We start from the raw sequence: 19,248 nt of genomic DNA, 5'->3' as shown, positions 1-19,248 counted from the left end.
GCAGAGCCAACCTGAAGAACTGAATAGGAGTAGTAAAGTGTGAAAATGAAGCTGATGAGAATGATTCACCTGAAATACTCTTGAAAATTAGGACTCAGTTGAAGAAATTTCTTGGAAGATTTTGACTAATTTTATTTTTGCTTTAGCTAGCGACCTGATGAGTCTTGAATGTGAAAATATTTTGCAATTAAAATGAACTTAGATAAGTAGCCTATCAAAAATATTTAATTTTTATAATTGAAGATATTAAAAAAGAAATATCATGATGAAGGGTATTTTTCTAAATTTGGTTCGATTACATGAAGTCTGTCTAATACTTCTAGATACTTTAAGAACCTGCTTAGCACCCAATTCCTACTTGTAGCAAACAACCCACAGATCTAATTATAGATTTTCCTCAGTCACTAGTTCCCTAGGAAACAAATCCATGGCTCATGTCTTCTTCATGGAAGGTCATAGGAAGAAGATAAATATTTTTCTGTGTATAGAAAGTTATCTAGAGGTCACAGGTCTGCATCTCAGCAGATGCTGGTGCTTCTGCCGAGGGCAGACAGCAGCTGTGTTTGACAGTTATCTGGGATATTTAAAACTTTTAAACATTTCAGTCTGATGAAGCACTGAATACTTCTATCAGCAACAATGCTCCATGATACTTTATGCTTAAAATAAAGATTTTAATTTTGGTTCTCTAAACTTATTTCAGTTTTTATCAGTGAATCCACCCCACTTTTCATCTAAAACCATCAGAGGTCAATTCAAAACAGCTGTGAGTAGCTGCAACTTCTTAAAAATTCTAAGCAGAAATGTCAATTAAAAATTATGAATGGTAAATATAATTTGTGTTTTCTTCATACTGGCCCTTAAATTATCAATGTCATCATAATCCTGAACAAAAATTTCACCTACATGCTTAGGGAAAAAAAAAAGTGTAATTAATGTTAATCTACTTGTGATTTAGTTCTAATTCATTACTGGAAAAACAGACAAAATATAATTCATTGGAAACTCAGATACGTGTGAATACATAACCCAAACAGAAGTGAATAAGAATGAATTCAAGGGTGGCAGAGGAAAGATTTGTCAGATTTCTCCTCCTCATTTATAACACAAAACCACCATTCAGCTCTCTCCTGACCCGCCTACAATGACAGCATAAAAGGTATAAAATTAGGGCACAATCCTACCCACACCCAGGGTAGTACCCAGCCTGACTTCGGATCAAATTAAGGAATTGAGCTAAGCCAGAATGTCCTTAATCTGTGGGAAGCCTAAACTGCCAGCACATCTCAATAAACATGCAGTGACTCCTGACCACTGACCCACAAGCCCTACCCCAAGTCTTGACCCAATGTCTTGTTCCACTTTTCTCCATGCTAAAAACCATCCAGATCCAAGCCCTCCGCTAACACCACTGCTTTCCTCCCTGGCTGGGTACATAAATGGATGTAAAAATACTTCTCAGAAATATTTTTGGCTCCCTACTTTGTCCTGTTAAATTTACATTCTTTCCCCACACACTTTCTTTCTTTAATTATTATTATTTTTGATTCCCTCCATCTTTCTTCCTTTCTTTCACCTTTGGCAGATATCACCAGCTGTGTTGCCTTTTTGTTTCTGTAGCTCGAATGGAATGAATTCTCATCAGCTAGAGGTGAAAAAATCCTCACAGCTGAGGAAATTGCTACCACTGGAGAGCATTTCAAATCTCCTAATGACTCCTACACCCACGTTGGTGTTTCTTTGCTGAGTGAGGGGTTTCACAGTTTATCACACATTCCTTGAAAGACCTCTTGTTAGCAATTCCATAAGTGACTCTGTGTTTGGAGATCTAACACAGACTACACAACAGAAACCTCTGATAAGGTTATATACTCAAAAGAAAGTTTTAACTACACCTTGATAAATTTGACTGCCTTTAATTTGAAACAAAAGCAGTCTATTGTGACTAAATGATAGCATTACTGACTTTTTAAAATCTAGAAGTAGACAATTTTAATAGTATCGTATTAATCTATTGTATTAGTAAAAATCCTAATCATACTAATATTGAAAAGAGATTTAGATAAAACAACAAATGAAATATCTACTAGAGCCAAGTCATCAGCTCCTAAAGTTGAATCATTACTTGAGAAACTAGAAGAAAATGAAGGCTGAATCTCTGATCCTGATACTTTCACTGCAGGTTTTGCCATTCCTTCTATGGCATTTTTATTTCTAATTAGCAATTTGAATATGGGCAGACTGTACCCCAAGATACAACATGCTAAACACGCAGTAATTCGAGGGTTTTGGAGAGACCCAAAACAGAACATCTGTTTTTTCCCAGGTACATGACAAAAATACAAGAGGTCTTTGGAGTGAACTTTTAAAACTACTGATACATTTCTAAAATCACACAAATGGATCAAGTGTGATCAGAAATTGCTGGTAGGTGCCATGAAGTCAGGATAGTTCTTGTCACTGCTGCACACCAAGGATTTACTTTATGTATCCACTGTAAACATGTCTTCCCCTGTTTGTGGCCTTTTTGAGGGCTTTCCCCCAATAAAATCTTAGACAATAAGAAATTATTCCTGTTTACTCACATCAGCATAACTCCAGATACCTAATTCTGAACTTGCAAAACTATTTAATTCAATTTTGCAACAACACCAATTACCCAACCTGAATTTATGCAGAAAAGAGTTGCTCTAGGTTAGTGTGATAATTCATGTAAATTTTATAATTTCCTTCCTCGAAAAACTGGAAGCTGAGCCATAAAATGTAACTACACAGAGCATCTACATCTTCTGACTCAGCAAGCCAAAAGTTGTCTCTCTTCCAAGTGAGGTTGGCTTTGTTTTAGTCTTGTCTCCTATTGACACAGATATTTGTATCAATATTTCTGCATAAACATTTGCATTTGTGTGCAGAGATTGGCATCTATACCTGGAGACACAGTTTGATGTGAGAGCATGCAAACATTAATGTGCTTGCAGAAGTTTTGGGTCAGTCTCCACCAGTCAGCAAGAGAAAAACAGGGAAAAGGCAAATGCACGTTCATCTGGAGGGATCCTTTCTGCAGCTCGTCCAGCTAAACCAGACTCACATCAAAACCTCAGTACCCCTGGAACAAATGATTTACTGAGGAAGCAAAGCACAAAGCTGTTATAACATCAACCTCACCTCACCAGAACTGTGGGAAAAAGCCAAATTTGGAACAGGAAATACATTAAGTACCCTTTCTACATAGCGAGAACTCTCACTATGACAGTCCTTAGCAAGTGTTATCTCAAGTGAACCAGTTGCCACTGATCTTCTCTGCTGGCAAACAAATGTCAACCTGATTTAATCTAACTACTCATTTAGAATCAAAGCTCCATATAAAGCCAAAAATCTCCTACAGAAATAATCTGAAACATTGAGGGGATTATAGGGATATTGGAAAGGCTTGCACAGCTGTTCACTTTGAGCTCGAACAGATTATTTTAAGAGTATAAGTAAGATTTGGTGGTATCTCTGAGAATAAATAACAAATAATCCACAGAATGTGAGTGATCAATTACATTGTATTTAAAGTTTGAAGTAATCTCCTTTAAGAAGCCTTATTCCAGAATTCAGCCAAACCAGTGTCTTGTTGGCCATCATAAGAAAAAATGTCTTCAAGTCAGGTGACACAGATTTTTCAAAATCTTTTCCCATTTTTCAAAGTGCATTGGTAAATACAGATCTCTTCCTCACCCTTCACTACATAACAAGTAAAACTGCCATGTAATAGTGGGCAGTAATGGTTCTCAGCATCCGCATTGCCCACATTTGCAAAGGATTTCAATAAAATAAATTTAAACTAAAAATACAAATTTAGTTAATGCTTCAGTAAATAAATTCTTTAAAGGTTGCACATAGCAACCTTTGCATGTTTCAACCAGTAATTATTAAATACGAGCTTAAACTGTAAATGCCCCTTTTAAATATGAAACATTCCCAAAGTCTAAGATGACTTTTACAGGAAGCTCTAGACTGAACCTATTCACATAAAAATCTGTACTTCATTCTCTTAGAAAATAACTTTCTAGCTACCTAAAAGGTGTTACTGTTACACATTGCCATTTAAATAAATAAATAAATAAAATTTCAGAAGGCAGCTTCAAAAAACATTCACCTTGGTCACTTATCTCTGTTTTTATCCCATATGCAGCTGAGCTTTTCAATGTTCTGTGAACCCCAGTCCATCAATGTCTAATTTATGTCTTTTCATAACAAATACACCTTAAAAAACTGTATTTCATGACATCTAAGACTGCAGGAAAAAAAATATTCCATAGTGCAATTCATTAATGTAACAACTGTATTGTTAGGCTTCCATCACAAACTATTAACAATTAAGATATTAACATTCAAGAACCCATATATTACAAAAAGAATATAAATTATGTTATTGAGTGAATTGAATAAAAGTTACTTTTTAAAGGAATGAACCGGAGGGTAAATACACAATAAAAGATTTGATTTTGCCCAAAGGTGGTCTGAGGCCAAGAAAAAATTGTAGGCAATAGAAATAATGGATTTTGGGTTTTTTTAAACACTACATTTCATAAACTTGCAAGTTAATATCAGCCTCTGAATTCATCATTTATCATTATTTAAATCTTAATTACAGTTAATATACAATTAAAACTAAAAATTTCTGAGCTTTCTAATCTACTTGTGGCTAAATACAAAATATTTTTCTACCACCTGGAACAGCTTTATTTTTTCTAACTCTGACAAAGTTAGATGCTTTCCAGTCACGTACAATTGCTTTGCCATAACACTGTTCAAAGTCAAAAAAATACTATTTAAAGCTAATAGTAAGATTTTGTGAAAGTTTGAGCTGTTAAATTACTAAAGTGTTACATCCATAGGATTGGTGGATAATGGCTATGGCGTTCTTTATCTTGCAGAATGTAAATGTAGCTAATAGCGTGGAAAAAAATCATTTTAATACTTTAGCTGAGATTGAAGAAAATAAAGGGTAAAGAAAGACATTCAAGAAGTAAAAGTCTTCACACTGAATAAACCAGAGCAAAAAAGAAAAAGGGGAATGTTTGTATAAAGTATTCTAAATGTTAGAAAGAAATTCCCTCTTTTGTAACGAGATCTTGCTTCTCAATGAGCTGAGAAGTCGAGGAGGTTCTGTTCTATCTACCAGAACAAGCTTAAGCAATTTTAAATCCAACTTTAAAAGAGCAGTTTAATGTTGTTTAATGGCAATGAAACTGACATAGTCTGCTATTCCAAGGGACATATTGGGCTCCAAGAGAAAAAGCCCCATTGATTTGTGCTCTGGTAATGTCTGGAACAGGGGATTGGAGGTGGATTCACCCCAGGAGTGATCCTGATGCCAGAGCATCCTTGGAGTGGTTCCAACCTGCACTCACCCTTCGGTCAGAAATGGGAAGGTGATGCCAGAGTCTGGAAGAAGGGCTGAGGGAAAGAAGGGCTTGGTGTCTCCCTTAATTCAGTGTTCTCAGGGCTTTATCCTATGGTGCTTAACAAATATGTCAGCTATCCTATAATGATAGAAATATAATAAGAGTCAAACAGAAAAATAGGTCTCCAGTGCTATTTTAAACTGGCAAACTACAAATATCCAACCAGTACCTGCTCCACGTTAGTGTGCAGAGAGAGGATGCAGCTGGACCAGCATTGTAGCCACAGCTATTCTGGGCCTTGGCTTTAACTCTGGAACATCACCCAGCCACTGCTGAGGCCTTCGGTTTACAGCCCTGACAAGGCACTGACACACTGCTAACGCAGGGAAAAGAGAAGACACACCCAAAAAACAAAACAGGATTTCATTCCATGGCTGTTTCCCCTTCATACTAACCACTCCTTACAGATAGTGGCATTATTAAGTGATAATCTATAACCACCCATGGCCATATTTGACTTCAATTACATAGGTGGGAATCCAAAACACACCTGGTATTCATAGGCATTGCTTCAGCTCAGTGCTAACAAACAGCCCAATCCATTCTCACCAGTTTATACAGGCCCAGATCATTACTGTAGTTCCATCATTCAGAAAAAATGAAAGCATTAACAGCTATTTCTGGTGTAATTAATTGCTGTGTCCCTATATTTGACTGCAGTTATATACGACTAAAACATCCAAAGATAACAAATATATTATATTATGTATACTACTGAACCTGTTTTACTACAGATTTACTACATATTTTCAGGTAAAAGGGACTGGACTTCTCTAAAATATTAGCGAGTCTCATATGAAAATAGAATTAAAATATATGGAGATCATCCAAATAATATGCTAACACCTACAAAGAAGAAGGCACAAGAGTGTACCCACCCTCACAAAGAATTCAGCAATAAACTAAAATAATGTGGTTTTCTCTTCTAATTAAAGGCAAATGAAGGTAAAACCACAGCAATAATTAATGAGGCAAAAAGAGCCTTTAGATTAATGTAGCAAGTTAGTTTCCCCAGGATCAGCTATTGTTTAATTTTTACCAGAAGTTAAGGCTGCAGGCATATGATCACAATTCTCAAATAGAAGTAAAACAATATTTAATGGTATTAGTAACTTTTAAAAAATGTAAATTAGTCAACAACCCATTGTGGAGGTACAAAAATAATTTATCAACATCTACCAAGTTTATTAATAATTAAAATCACCTTAATATGTATGTTTCTATGGTTACACTTAATATGTTTAGAATACAGAAAGATCTTAGAACAGTCCCAGGATTCCCCAGCTAATATGAAGAGCAGAGATGGTTTTGAAATTGATCTTTAGAAAGAATAGTCACATCATTTCCACTGCAAATCATTCAATTTCAGCCAGAGAAATCAATGGGCAAGAAAACAGATCTCTCATCAATTAGGACAGCTTCTCTACATCTACCACTTTGACCTATCTTGGGAATTTTCAATTGACAGCACAGTATATCAGCATTAAACTAAATCTACAGAAAAATAAATATTAGAGAAATTTATATTAGAAAATTTGGTCGCTAAATCTAGCCCTTCTGCAGTACCTTGGAGAGGAAGAGGTAGAACTGAAGTGTGAAACCACCCAATCAAAAACCCCAAGTTCAAATGTCCCCAGCCTCCAGGACAACTCCTGCATGTTGAACAGCTCAGTTTCACCTGCAAACAGGGGATGTGTCAGCCCAGCATCCCAGGGGAAGAGCAGCAAGGGACCAGCCTAAAGTTCAGCAGCCCTCTAAAACACAAGAGAGCAATTCTCTCCAAAAGAAGTCACACTAGAGACAAGGGACCTCTTTCTGAGCAACTTTCAGAACTGCACAATATTCGGGAGCACCCAGAACTTCCCCAGAGCCTTTTGGGGTTTATTCAAGGGTTTGTACTTGGTGCAAGACTGTGGCTCCTTCTGACCAATGCACTTTTCCACCTATTTCAATAAACAGACATTATAACATCTCCCTTTACACTACAGGAGAACTGGAGATGCACAAATTATCGGAAATGGCAGAGGTAACTGTTTAACTCCATTTATCTGTGGATTACACACACCATCGTGATGAAGGAAAAGGGACACCTAAATTCCTCTGAAAATATGGCCTTGGTAACTTCAATCTCACTGCTTTCAGAAATAGCTTTTTGTTTCTACCATTGCCTACATGCTTTTGAAATGCAGAATGACTCTATAAATAATAAAGCAATATTTGAAGACAAATAATGAGTCAGACATTCCTCACCCCTTCTCTCTGCTTTCCAGACACATTTGAATGATAGAAATTGTATTTGGAAGAACAAGAGCTTAAACTAGACATGGTTTGTGGAAATACAGAACTGCAAAGTAACTATTTGTGCAGCCACCCTGAAATGTTTCTGTAGTGTGTTTTCTTTACAGAGAGCAGTACAATTAATTCAAAGATGAACCAAAAATTACACAGGAATGGCTCGGGGTCATTCCTGGATACATCTGCCCCTGGATTCTCCCTGCAGTGGTGATCGATGATATCCTGTACAAGCATCAGAAACCCTCAGGCATAACAGCAAGGACACCCTTTCCTTTTGGCCTCCACATCTTGTGTCAATATACAGAATATCACAATGCTTGACGAAAATTATCAACGAGCTCTAACCTTCAGTACTGTTAAATTGCTCTGCAACACTCTAATCTTTCCATTACTTGTCAGTCCCTTGACTCGTTTTGGATGATCTGCAAACTCTGTCACTGCAATGTCTCCTTTTCCAGATAATTTCTGTTGTGTTAAACAACATAAATCACTGTATAAATCCTTGAGAACACCTATCAGTAAAACGTTCCCTATGGAAATCTATTTTCACACTGATGTTTCAATCATTTTTAGCCGAAGGAAGCATTTCCTCTCAGTAGAGAAACCCATGTATGGTTTATTGATCAGATTTATCTACACCTTCAGCTTCTCCACAGATCTTAATACATTTAGGAAATATGATTTGCCTTAGAAAGATCCATGTTGACTGTTCACTTCATGATCGTTCCAAAGTTTATCTATTCCAGTGACTGCTACAGCTTGGCTTTGACTGATTGCCTGGTGGAGGAATGGCACTCAGTGGGCTCTAGTTCCAAACATTTTTCAAGGCTTCCAAGGGTGCTTTTTAAAAAGAATGGGAAGGATGAGACCCCCAGATTCCAGAGCAAGTGAAGCCAAGGGGCAGGAGTAGTTACATGCCACAGCCAGGAGTTAAATTCCAGTTTGAACTCTCTATAAACTTGCTTTTTCCTATTTTATAATATTCATCTTTTCTCTTTTGCTCTGAATCCATTTCTTTTGAGACTTCATTTGGAAATGCTCCTTCAGACTCCTGTCCCCTTCCTTCAGTGAGAACATCTGCAGTGTGGCACGGCCTCCCTTCTTTCTAAAATACTTCAAGTATTTACGGGTAGTTTATAGTTTTCCACTTTGACAGGACTTTTGTTTTTTGAAGGGAGGTTGGGGATTATGAAGAGCTCTCTTACAGTCTTTTTGATCCTCCAACAGAAGTAAAACTGTATGAACTGCTTACCAGGTATTTGGTTGTCACCCAGATCTATGAAACTCAAAATCTCCTGACTGTAGTAAATTCATGACTGAAACCAATGGCAGATCCTGCTCCTAAATTCTGTGCAATGAGATAATTTCTCTCTCTCTTCAACATAACAATTTCTTACTTTGAAAGCTACTGCATAAGGATCTGCATGGTTCATTACACAAGTAACAGGGAGTCCCTCCTTGAGAGAACGAAGGACAAAAAATGACAACTGAGCTGTATTTTGCCTCTAGTCTTTGATTTAAAAAGCTGATGGGGAAATTTTGATCTAGTTCTAAAAATCTAATTAACTCTGATGTCCAATAAAAATTTTAGAAAACTGTTCTTTTGAAAAGCATGTGAAGAAGTATTTTTTGTTCTTGGCTCTGCTGCACAGGACTCGATTGTACCTGTCTCCACCTGCTATAAATTATACACACCTATGCATACACAGAAGCTACCATCAGGGAACATGTGCTTCATTTGTTCCCAGAATTAAAAGGCTCTTCAGGATGGGAGTTTTCAACATGAAAAATGTGGTCAAAGCTTGTTTTCTGGTACATGAGAAAAAGAGCTGGTGGGCACAAACAGCAGCAGCACATCCTGAACTCATAGCAGGTGACTCTGAACCACATCTGTATCTCTTCAGATGAAGAGTTTGGAATTGCCAAGCTTCCTGGAATCTTGGGGGATAAACACAATCAATTTTCTACTACTTACAAAAGTAACTTTCTAGTACTTACAAAGAACATCCTTCATCAGTCATCCCCTAAAGGAAAAAATATGTGGTTTTTAACATTTCTCATTAACAGATAATTACACTTTTTTTTTCCAAAGCCTTATTGTTTCATTATTGTGTTTTTAAATTATTATTGGGTTGGGTTTTTTTAAGAAAAAAGAATATGATTTATTAACTAACAATTAGGTTTCTCATAAGAAAATTACTTAATGCAGTAATGATAGTATAGGAGTTTGAAGAAAATAATCCATGTATAATAAATTCTATTAATTCAAATTAATTTTCATGTTCCAGTGACCCTCAGCAAATTCAGGTTTGCCCAACAGCACAGTAATACTGGATGGAGTTGATTCACTATGTTTTCCTATTTGCACACTTTCAACATGTTCTGCATTGCCCATTTTGTTGTCTGAAATTCATACAGATCCTCACAGTCTTTCTTTTATACAATTAGCAAGTTGCCCACTGCAGACATTGCTTTTTCCATGTGTCTGATTTAACTGTTATTCCAACCCTGCAACAGCTTCTCTAGGAACATTTAAGGGCTTCCTTGTCAAGTAGAAAAGGATCTGTTGAGGACAGGCTGTTTTGCTAAACACCTGATTCTTTAGTCTGATCTCCTGAAAAAAAAAAAACATTTAAATGATCCATTTAAAATATTTTGGTTATTTTGAACCAAAATTGACCAAAAAACATCCAGCATACGAGGTTCCTAGAAGTTCCACAAAAATCGGGGCAATGCAGACTGAAGAGACCTATTGGAACCTGCAGAGACAGAATGGAAGCAAGAATTTCCATTTTTCACATGTATATTCATTGCCTGCTCAGGTCAACTGCAGCTCCAGGATTTGCTCCCTTTTATCCTAGTTGGAAATGTCAGGAGGCAGAAAATAACCCCAGTGGTGCTGAGGAGATTATTTAGGGTCATTGTGCTCGAGGTGCTATCACGGATAAGAGCACCTGGGTTTGTTGCAGGGAACTATTATTTGTAGGAAACCAGCTTTCATCACTTCAATTATCATTAAATACTTGTAGTATATTGTAAATCAGGCTTGGACATGAATTCTGTTAAATTAATATAGTCCTTGAATTCAAGCTGTAGTCAAGCTCAGCTACATCTACACTGCTTTTTTTTTTTTTTTTTTTTTTTTTTTTTTTTTTTTAAATTCTAATAAGTAAAAAATATATTAAGACATGTTATTGGGTTATAAGGATCACTACTACTTTCAATTTCTGGACTTCATTGTTGAACAGATTCCTATTATCAAATCCATTCTCAAGCTCAATTGGAAATGTAAGCTTAATAGTTTCGTCCATGCTTTGTAGAAATGAAAAGAAAATGTTCTGAAGCTGTTTGAACCTTGATGAAAATCCTGTTTGCCAAGTGCACTTTAAAATTTTTCCCTAAAAATTTATAGAATAAAGTAGAATTTGATATGTGCATGATCAGCATAACTCACACTTCCTTCAAGGGTCCTTTTTTCCCCCTGCAATCTCCCAGGAGGGTTGTCCTTATCAAAAATCCTTTCCCACTTTGATGGGAGAATTTCTGTCAGCTTCAATGTGCTTGGGGTCAGGCAGTGATACAGGAAAGTGAAATGCTTTAGTGTGCCCTTCCAGACTCCATGGCTGTGCTGAGGGATGAGCACAAGCTTACAAAGACTTGGCTTAAACTGCAACTCAAGTTAAAGAACATTACCAAAATAATGCCCCGGCAAAATTTTGCAAATATTTTAACAGCCACTTCAATTCTTTGACAGAATTTGTATAAATATTTATCCCATGTTATCCACCTGCTCTTCAGGAGCATGAAGCAGATGGAAACATGGCAGGAAAATAAAGTATGGAAGAGCAGCAATGCAATGGATATTTGTGGATAGAAAAGCAGCTGAAACTGGGAGACTTTCCAATGACAGTGAGAAGAACTCACAGCAACAACTTATAGATTAAAATGGGAGAAAAACACCTACAAAGCCAACAGCACTGACCAAGAGAGTTCATGAAAGTCTGAATACATTGTACAAGTCATTTATTGCTGTGCACCTCTGGAATGTGTGTATATATATATATATATATGTATATATGTATATTATGTGCATATAAATACAGCATGGAAGGCATGAGTCCTGTGTTTAAACCCCAAAGGTGTAAATTCTAATAATCACCAAAACTTCATAAACAGCCTGAGAAATTTTAAAGAACATCGTGGCCAAAACAAAAATCAAGGCTCTTGCTAAGTTAAATACAGAACTTCAGAAAGCAGGCTAATCCAAAAATACAGTTCTCTGAATTCTTAATTTGCCTTTGTTTAAGCAAAGTTTCAGTGGCAGAAAGTGATTTTTCTCTTTGTGAGTCATTTTAGAGAAAGTGGAGTGGTCAAACTGGTCTTCTTTTCCAAACACAAGCAAAAGGAAATTGCTTAATAGAGGGGTTTCTGTGATTAAAAATTTTAGGGCAACAGTGAATCATTGATTGCGATGAAATAATTTACATTTTTATATATTTGACCCTGAAAGAAAAATAGGTCAATAGAGTAGAATGACATTAACTTCAAAATTAGGTATTCCAGAAATCTTTTCCAACCTCAGCATTCCATGATTCTGCCCTGTAGACTATGGCTCACGGAGTCCATTTCTGAATTCAGCCAACAGGGTTGCACAGTAAATGAAAAAGATGATAAACCAGAAAGGTTAAAAAAGGTGCCTTTAGAGGGCAGCTGGAAAAGAGCACCAGATGTTTTGGAAATGAGAAGGGAAAATGTTTCCTGAATTAAAACACAGCTGTCATTATGGATAATGGCATCGTACTCCTTTATTCACTCCATTGATCTCTTGCTATACATCACCCTAAAATGCAAGAAAAAAACCCAAAAAAACAATCCAGGAATCATCCATGTATGATAAAAGCAAGGGCAAAACACAAAAAGGTTAAAATTCTCTTCAATTAATCATTGAAGAGAATCAGCAGTCAGAGAGAAGGAAGAAAATTACTGTTGTTCCCTGAGTGACAGCTATTTACTCCACCTTACAGATGAGCCATATGTAATACATATAATTTTTCCTTCTGGAAATGCTCTGCCAACCATCTTTACTTAATACCATTTTAACAAGCCACAGCTGGTAATATCAAATTTGTCGCCAGACCAGTCTGCAAAATGCCTTTATTAAAGTCTTTCATTAATGAAAGCACCAAAGTTGACAGTATGACAGTATTTAGTTTGTAAATTGGCAGGGATAAGTTAATTTTGTTCCTAAAATGTCATTCACTTGGATATTGCTTTATATTATATTATAAACTTGCTAACAGCTGACTGTATAACAAGAAACCAGAGGAATTATTTGGAATGGAACAGGAAAACAATCACATTTGAAGCAGTATGAATCAGTTCACAGCTATCAAATAAATATCTTAATTGATTTAAAGGAAGCTCTGTGGTTGTGTTCTCTCCCCTGACTTTGATATTATGCAGTTTTTATGTTTTTACTGGTAACATATTAACACAGCACTCTGCTAAATAAAGCTGGATAAGTCTGGTGCATCTCTCATCCCACTTAAACTAAAGTGTTACTCTAAGTAGATTTGTAGGAAGAAACTTTACAAATTAAAGGGAATAAGAAAGCAGAAATCCTGGGTCCAAATATCCTGTTCTACCAATCCAAGATTACAGAATTAGGCTCTACATCTTGTTAAGTTTAAAATTTGGCCCTACTAAGAATGCAGAGACCAAGTTTCTTCTCAAAAATATACATTCAATAAGAAAATAGATTCTAGAAACTGGGCAGGTTGAGTGGTTATTCCAAACAACTGAATTAAAACAAGACAGAAAGAAAGCCAAAGCGGAAAACAACAACTTCCCATCAGTCAACTCAGGATAATAGGGTCATTTTGGAAGACTGTAAAGATGAAAGTTATCAGAAAATCAGTCTGGTTCCATGAAAACCAGAGGGAATGGAGTGAGGGGATGGCCGTTCTTATTCTCCATCCCTACAAGGGGGTTTCTGGCTGCTGCTGTCAGTGTCGCTCCCCATTCACAGTAAAACCAGGAACAGACTCACACCCTACACATGATCCTTGAAACCTCAGCCTGGGAGTTTATTTTGGGCGAGAAAGCTGGAACGGGCCTGGACTTTTGGGGAGATGCTTCAGGTTTGTTTTTCACAGGTGATTATCATTAACCAGTTAAGAAAAACAACATCATGGAAAGGTGTCTAACGTTGGGCATCATTAGGTGAGATGGTTGTTATGTCTGAAAATAATCCAAAGATTTTAAATTTGAACCTACAAGTAAGTTAGTGGGCCAATGAAAAATTACTTGCCAGGGTTTTATTTCATCTTAGTTACTTTACACAGGCAATTTTCCAGCAGGACAGACTTTTTTCTCACCTCTACCTTAATTCGCAACACAGTTTAAAATTACCAAGTTCTGAAACCAAGGTTAACACAAAGTGTGGCAGTTAAACTGCAGCATACTTTGCTGAACAGCTTTAGAGCAGAAAATCTCTTCTGTTTGCTGCTTTCCTTCAGGTCATTAACATGATTTATTATGAAGCAGGAAATTAGGTACTGGATATATCAATACTGTTCAGAAAATTCAATTCCATCATTGCCATATAACTGCTTTATCTCCAACAAACTTGTAACCATAGTAACTAGATTAGAAAGTACTCCCCAAATGTTTTAAAATTCTTTTATTCTTATTAGCAACACCAAACACTGAAAAATAATGGTAAATTATTATTTTCCAGTTTTTGCAACTCATGTGTGATTCTTCTGAAAGTCTTAAGTAAACAAGTGAATTCTAACAAATTTTTTCAATAAAATTCTATCAGCTGAAAGAAAACAAATGTGTTCTGTTGGAATTGCTTATGTGAATGTCAGTATTCTTAAAAAAGGTTGGAGAGAGACCTCTCAGAAAAAAGCGACAAATTTAAAGTGCTGTTTTCACTTAATGGTTTGTTAGGACATCAAATACATATCTTTAATGAAAATTAATATGCTGTAGCTTAATAATTCATGTACTTGCAATGAAAGCCCTTTAATTTAATGGAGTGCTGCTCCTTTCATTACTTTCCTTCGGAGGTAGGTTGGTGTTTTTCCATGAAGGTCAGGACTGTGCCTTTCCTCCATACAAGCCATGAATTTAATCAGATGTTAAACTCTGACACATCTCCAGCCGCCCGTTCAGGCCCAGCTCAGCAGGGTCTTACACATCCTCAGGAGCACCAGAGTGGGAGGAAATCTCGAGGTGTCTGTTCTGTCAGGATCAGCAGCAGCTGTATTATGCAACTGTGATCACATATTTATCAAATTTTGTGTCCCCTCCTCAGTACTGCTGTTGGAAATTAATTCCTCTTCTCCGGGTACCAGAAACTTTTCTTTTAATCTTATGCCAAAATTTATATCCATTAGTTATTACACCAGTGTATTCCTTTTGTTTAAATCATCTGGATTTACAGAAAATGCTTGTGCTAGGCCAAGCAAATTGAGCTCATATATATTTCTGCCCAATCTTACTGTAGCTCTACCACAACGTGATTTTTCTCTAAACCCAATCTTTGTTTCTTGATGGATTTGAAAGAGCTTTATTTATTGCCTAAGTACTATTCATAAATAACACCCTTCTCCACCTGTACACTTTTTTACCTTGTTTGCATCTTGTTTCTATATCCTCCTCTGTGGATATGCCTTTCCCACATGGAATTATAGATATATTTTAGCAGAATGCTCTCCTTATAAACCATCAGACATATTCAAGAAATCAGAATTCCTTGTGCCTCTGTAATTCCATCTTCTCTCTGACAAAGCTCCTAACGCACTTCTTCAGCTGTCATCAAAACATTCTCACCTTCTGGACAAGTCAGAATTCTTGCTGATGACCATGTCCTGTTTTCTGAGCATACTCTGGCAGAGCACAATCACTGCATTTGACATGGTGAAGATTTTAAAACAAGCAAATGGATATTAAAACATAATTTTTAAAAATCCAGTAGATTTTTCCTGTAGACCCTTGTCTAGTTCCATCATGAGAAATACATACTCTTGCTTCCACATCATTTTTAGTAACTAAAACAAAGATTCAGGCGGAGAATCGGGATTCAGACCTTTCCCAGCTGAGTAGTGGATAAGCAGTCACACAGATCTCTCGTGGTGTTGGAAAGGTTTTGAGGTGTTGCTCCTCTTTCTGCACATCATTCTCTCCTCTGTGAGCACACAGCTTTATCTTCCAGGCTCGGACACCCATCCTTGCCAGGTCCTTTCCTCCTCCCCTTCTCTTTAGACTCTGCCTCTTTTTCTGCCTAATCTTCCAGTGGGACCAAAGCACTTCTTAATTCAGCTTTTATTTCACTGTTGCTCCTCTCCTGTGTTTCTAATGTCTTCCTCTAACCTATGAACCTTCTCTCTAGGTTCTCTTCCCAGGTTGGCAGATCATGATCATCTCTTTTGACACTTCAATTTTTTGCCTGAAGTTTGACATTTTTTACAGCTGCTTCTTTAGTCCATGACAATTCTCTTCTGTGAAGCATATAATTTATTGTATATAAATAGTTGCACTAAGATAGCCACTCAAAAATAGCAAACTTCCAGCAGCTTTTTACATCCAGTTTTCTTCAGCTTCCTCCCCTCTTCAAGAGTTTTTCTATTGCTGCTTTAACAGACAAGATGCATTTGCTCTTTGCCTTAAATTCACATCTCAGAGGAGGAAAAAAAAAAAACACTTCCTCATAGATCTTAAAGATTTTTGCAAGCCTGGACCACTTTTAGTCTTGAGTTTTTGCTAGGATCAATCCTGCCATGTAACTGCAGCTAACAGTCAGATCAGAGGCAGGAAGTATAGGTAGTTTCTGATCCAAAATACCTGCTTCATCCCCACTCCCCTTACAAAAAGAAAATCAGACATATAACCATAAGAAAAATTTCTTATGGGAAAAAAAAGTTTTGCATTTAATTTATTCAGTAATTTCCTGCAGTCTCCTGTGTACCTCTCTCTGTGTTCTGCCCTTCACTGAGCATAAAATGTCCTGCCAATTTTCACCAGGCCACTCATGGCTTCCAGATTTTACATGCCAACAATTACAATACTCATTCTTATGCAGGACAATTCCTTTAAATGAAAGAATGGAATCCTTGATTCACCATTTCTTCATCAATAACATGCAGGGCAAAGCCTCTAAACCTGGATGAACACAGTCTCACTTTGCAGGTGTCCTTCTCTTCTAATGTGTGGAAAAAGAGCTGGGATTTGTTGACCATCTCCACAATTCCCTTCCTGCTCTTTGAGCTCTGCATTTAGTGTGAGGATTAAATTTCAAAAAGCACCATCATCACCACAGTTGCCAAAAGACTGTTGTGTAGATGCACAGGACCACCACTCTAAGTTAGTCTTAGAAAACATTTCCATGGTGTAGTGGAGAATAACCTGTCAGTGTAAGTACAAAACAATCCTGCATCCCACTGGTCTGTACTTCATTTGACTTGATGTGGACAAATAAACTGGAAAGGTAACATATGGAGAGAGACTAAAAACTGACTATCATATCCCTGTGCTCTATCAGCAAGAGCTAAACAAAACACATCAATAACAGTCAAGAGTTTTAGCCTGGGCCATCTGGTCACAAAGGCCCACACTATCCAGATTGTATTAAAATATTTTATTCTCAGTGTTTTCCCTCAGGCACGAAGCACGATATGCAAAATCTTAAATCCTGCTAAAAGGTGAGATTTCTCCACCTACAAACACAGCATGTCTATGATAGTTATTTAATTAAGACCTACCCTAGTGAAGGGTGTGGAAACGGCAAGGCAATAATCCAATTCCTGAGTGGGGATGCTGGAAAGCCAGTAACAGCACAGAGAACAGACTCTACACATGTACTTCCTTGTTAAGCTAAATACTAATTGGAGTTTTTGTCATTAATTTGAACAAAACTGTGTTTTCACTTGTCCAGTGCAGTATCTCCTTCCTGATATATACATAAAAAACCAAACTTCATTAATGAAGTCCTCTAAAATCCCTATTTTTTTTTCTTTATGGTATTGTTTCCTAGCTGTGGGATAAAACTCAATTAATTGTTCTCCCTTTGCTCTCTTCTTTCTGCATATCTGCCCTGCTCCCCACTAAGTGCTAATCAGCATTTCACCTGTTGGCTGCTGCAATCACTTCCAAACAACTTGTGCAACTCCAGCAAACACAGCATGAGGTGGAAAGCAAGAGGAAGTCAGGAGAGATGAATAAACTACACTGGTAATTTTCTAAAGCAGGGAAAAGAAAGGGAAAATAAGAAAGAAAGGGAAAATAACACTGCAAACTTGACTTCCACGTGAACATCCAAACAGGACCACGTGGCAGGATCAAACAGAACAGTCATATCTGAAATTATCACTATCATCTCTTTCATTCAGTCAGGACAGCTTCATATTCCTTCTCATTTTTTAAATTCTATTATAACCTGCATTTTATTCATTCTCTGGACGTTTTTTCTCTTTCCTAAAACACCACAGAAAGCACAGCTAATCTGCAATGTCCTTCTGCAAGGATTACAGTAGAGCAGAGATGGCAAAGCTGAGGTTCAAGAGAAATCCATGCCCAGCAAAAGCTGTGATCCATCAGTCCATGTGGTGCCCTGCTGAGGCTTCTGAAGATGAGCCCCAAAATATTTTGAAAGAGGAAATAACCACATTCCTCACACCTTACAGAAGTGAGCAACTAAGTGATTTTTATAAAAATTCATGGAACCATGGAAAGTTGACAATAAACCTCTAAATTTGAGGGAGGGAGATGAACAATTTTTTCTGCAGTTTGCACAGGATCTGAAACAAGTACAGGAACCAGTACTCCGGGTTAGTACAGACATTCATTGTAGTTAGGAAGACCTCAGAGTGTATCTTATGAAGATCTGTGACAAGTCAAAAAGACCTGAAATAATTGCTTTTATTTTCAGCACTGATTTTGACTGAATTTCTTCCCTACCATCAGTATGTCTGAGACTCCAAACCTTTTGATTTATGCTTTGTTGAACATTCAGTTGCAAATTACCATAGTTGACCTAGAATATGTCATTCCATTATTTTAAATACCTGTAAAATTTTTGTATCCCCTGACACATACATAATCTCTCCTTCTATTTGCAATAGACTCCAGCCAAAATAATCATCTGGATACCTAAATTAGAGCGATGATGAATAAAAAACATAAAGGATTGTAAAAATTATGACAGCTCCAAGTATTTCAAGGTGCTGATCTCTTGCAGTTCCTATAATTTAAACATTAGTTGAGGACAGGATTCTCAGGGTCTTTGAAAAATAGCCTGCCAGATGCTCTCACATTTCTGTGTTTGTACATCCTGTAAGGCGCTTGTGATCCCCAAGCAGCACTTCAGGAACGACAAGCTGCCAGGGAACCACTGCAGCACAAACAGGGCCAGGTTTGTGTCCTTGTGCCTAAGGAGCCTCAGTTACCAGAACTCTCATACTAAACTCCCAATAAAAATTTCTTAATGAAGGAACTT

General features: G+C 37.0%; 1 protein-coding gene across 2 annotated transcripts in view; it reads right to left on the bottom strand.

Annotated features, from left to right (window-relative positions):
* Nucleotides 1–19,248, bottom strand: part of CDH13 (cadherin 13) — a gene marked incomplete at its 3' end in the record, with an annotated part of 447,244 nt that overhangs the window by 240,723 nt on the left and 187,273 nt on the right. The gene's annotated exons all lie outside the window — the stretch shown is intronic.

Source organism: Coloeus monedula (assembly GCF_965178545.1).
Source record: "Coloeus monedula genome assembly, chromosome: 13".
NCBI lineage: Eukaryota > Metazoa > Chordata > Aves > Passeriformes > Corvidae > Coloeus > Coloeus monedula.
This window is presented reverse-complemented; position numbering and strand designations above follow the sequence as displayed.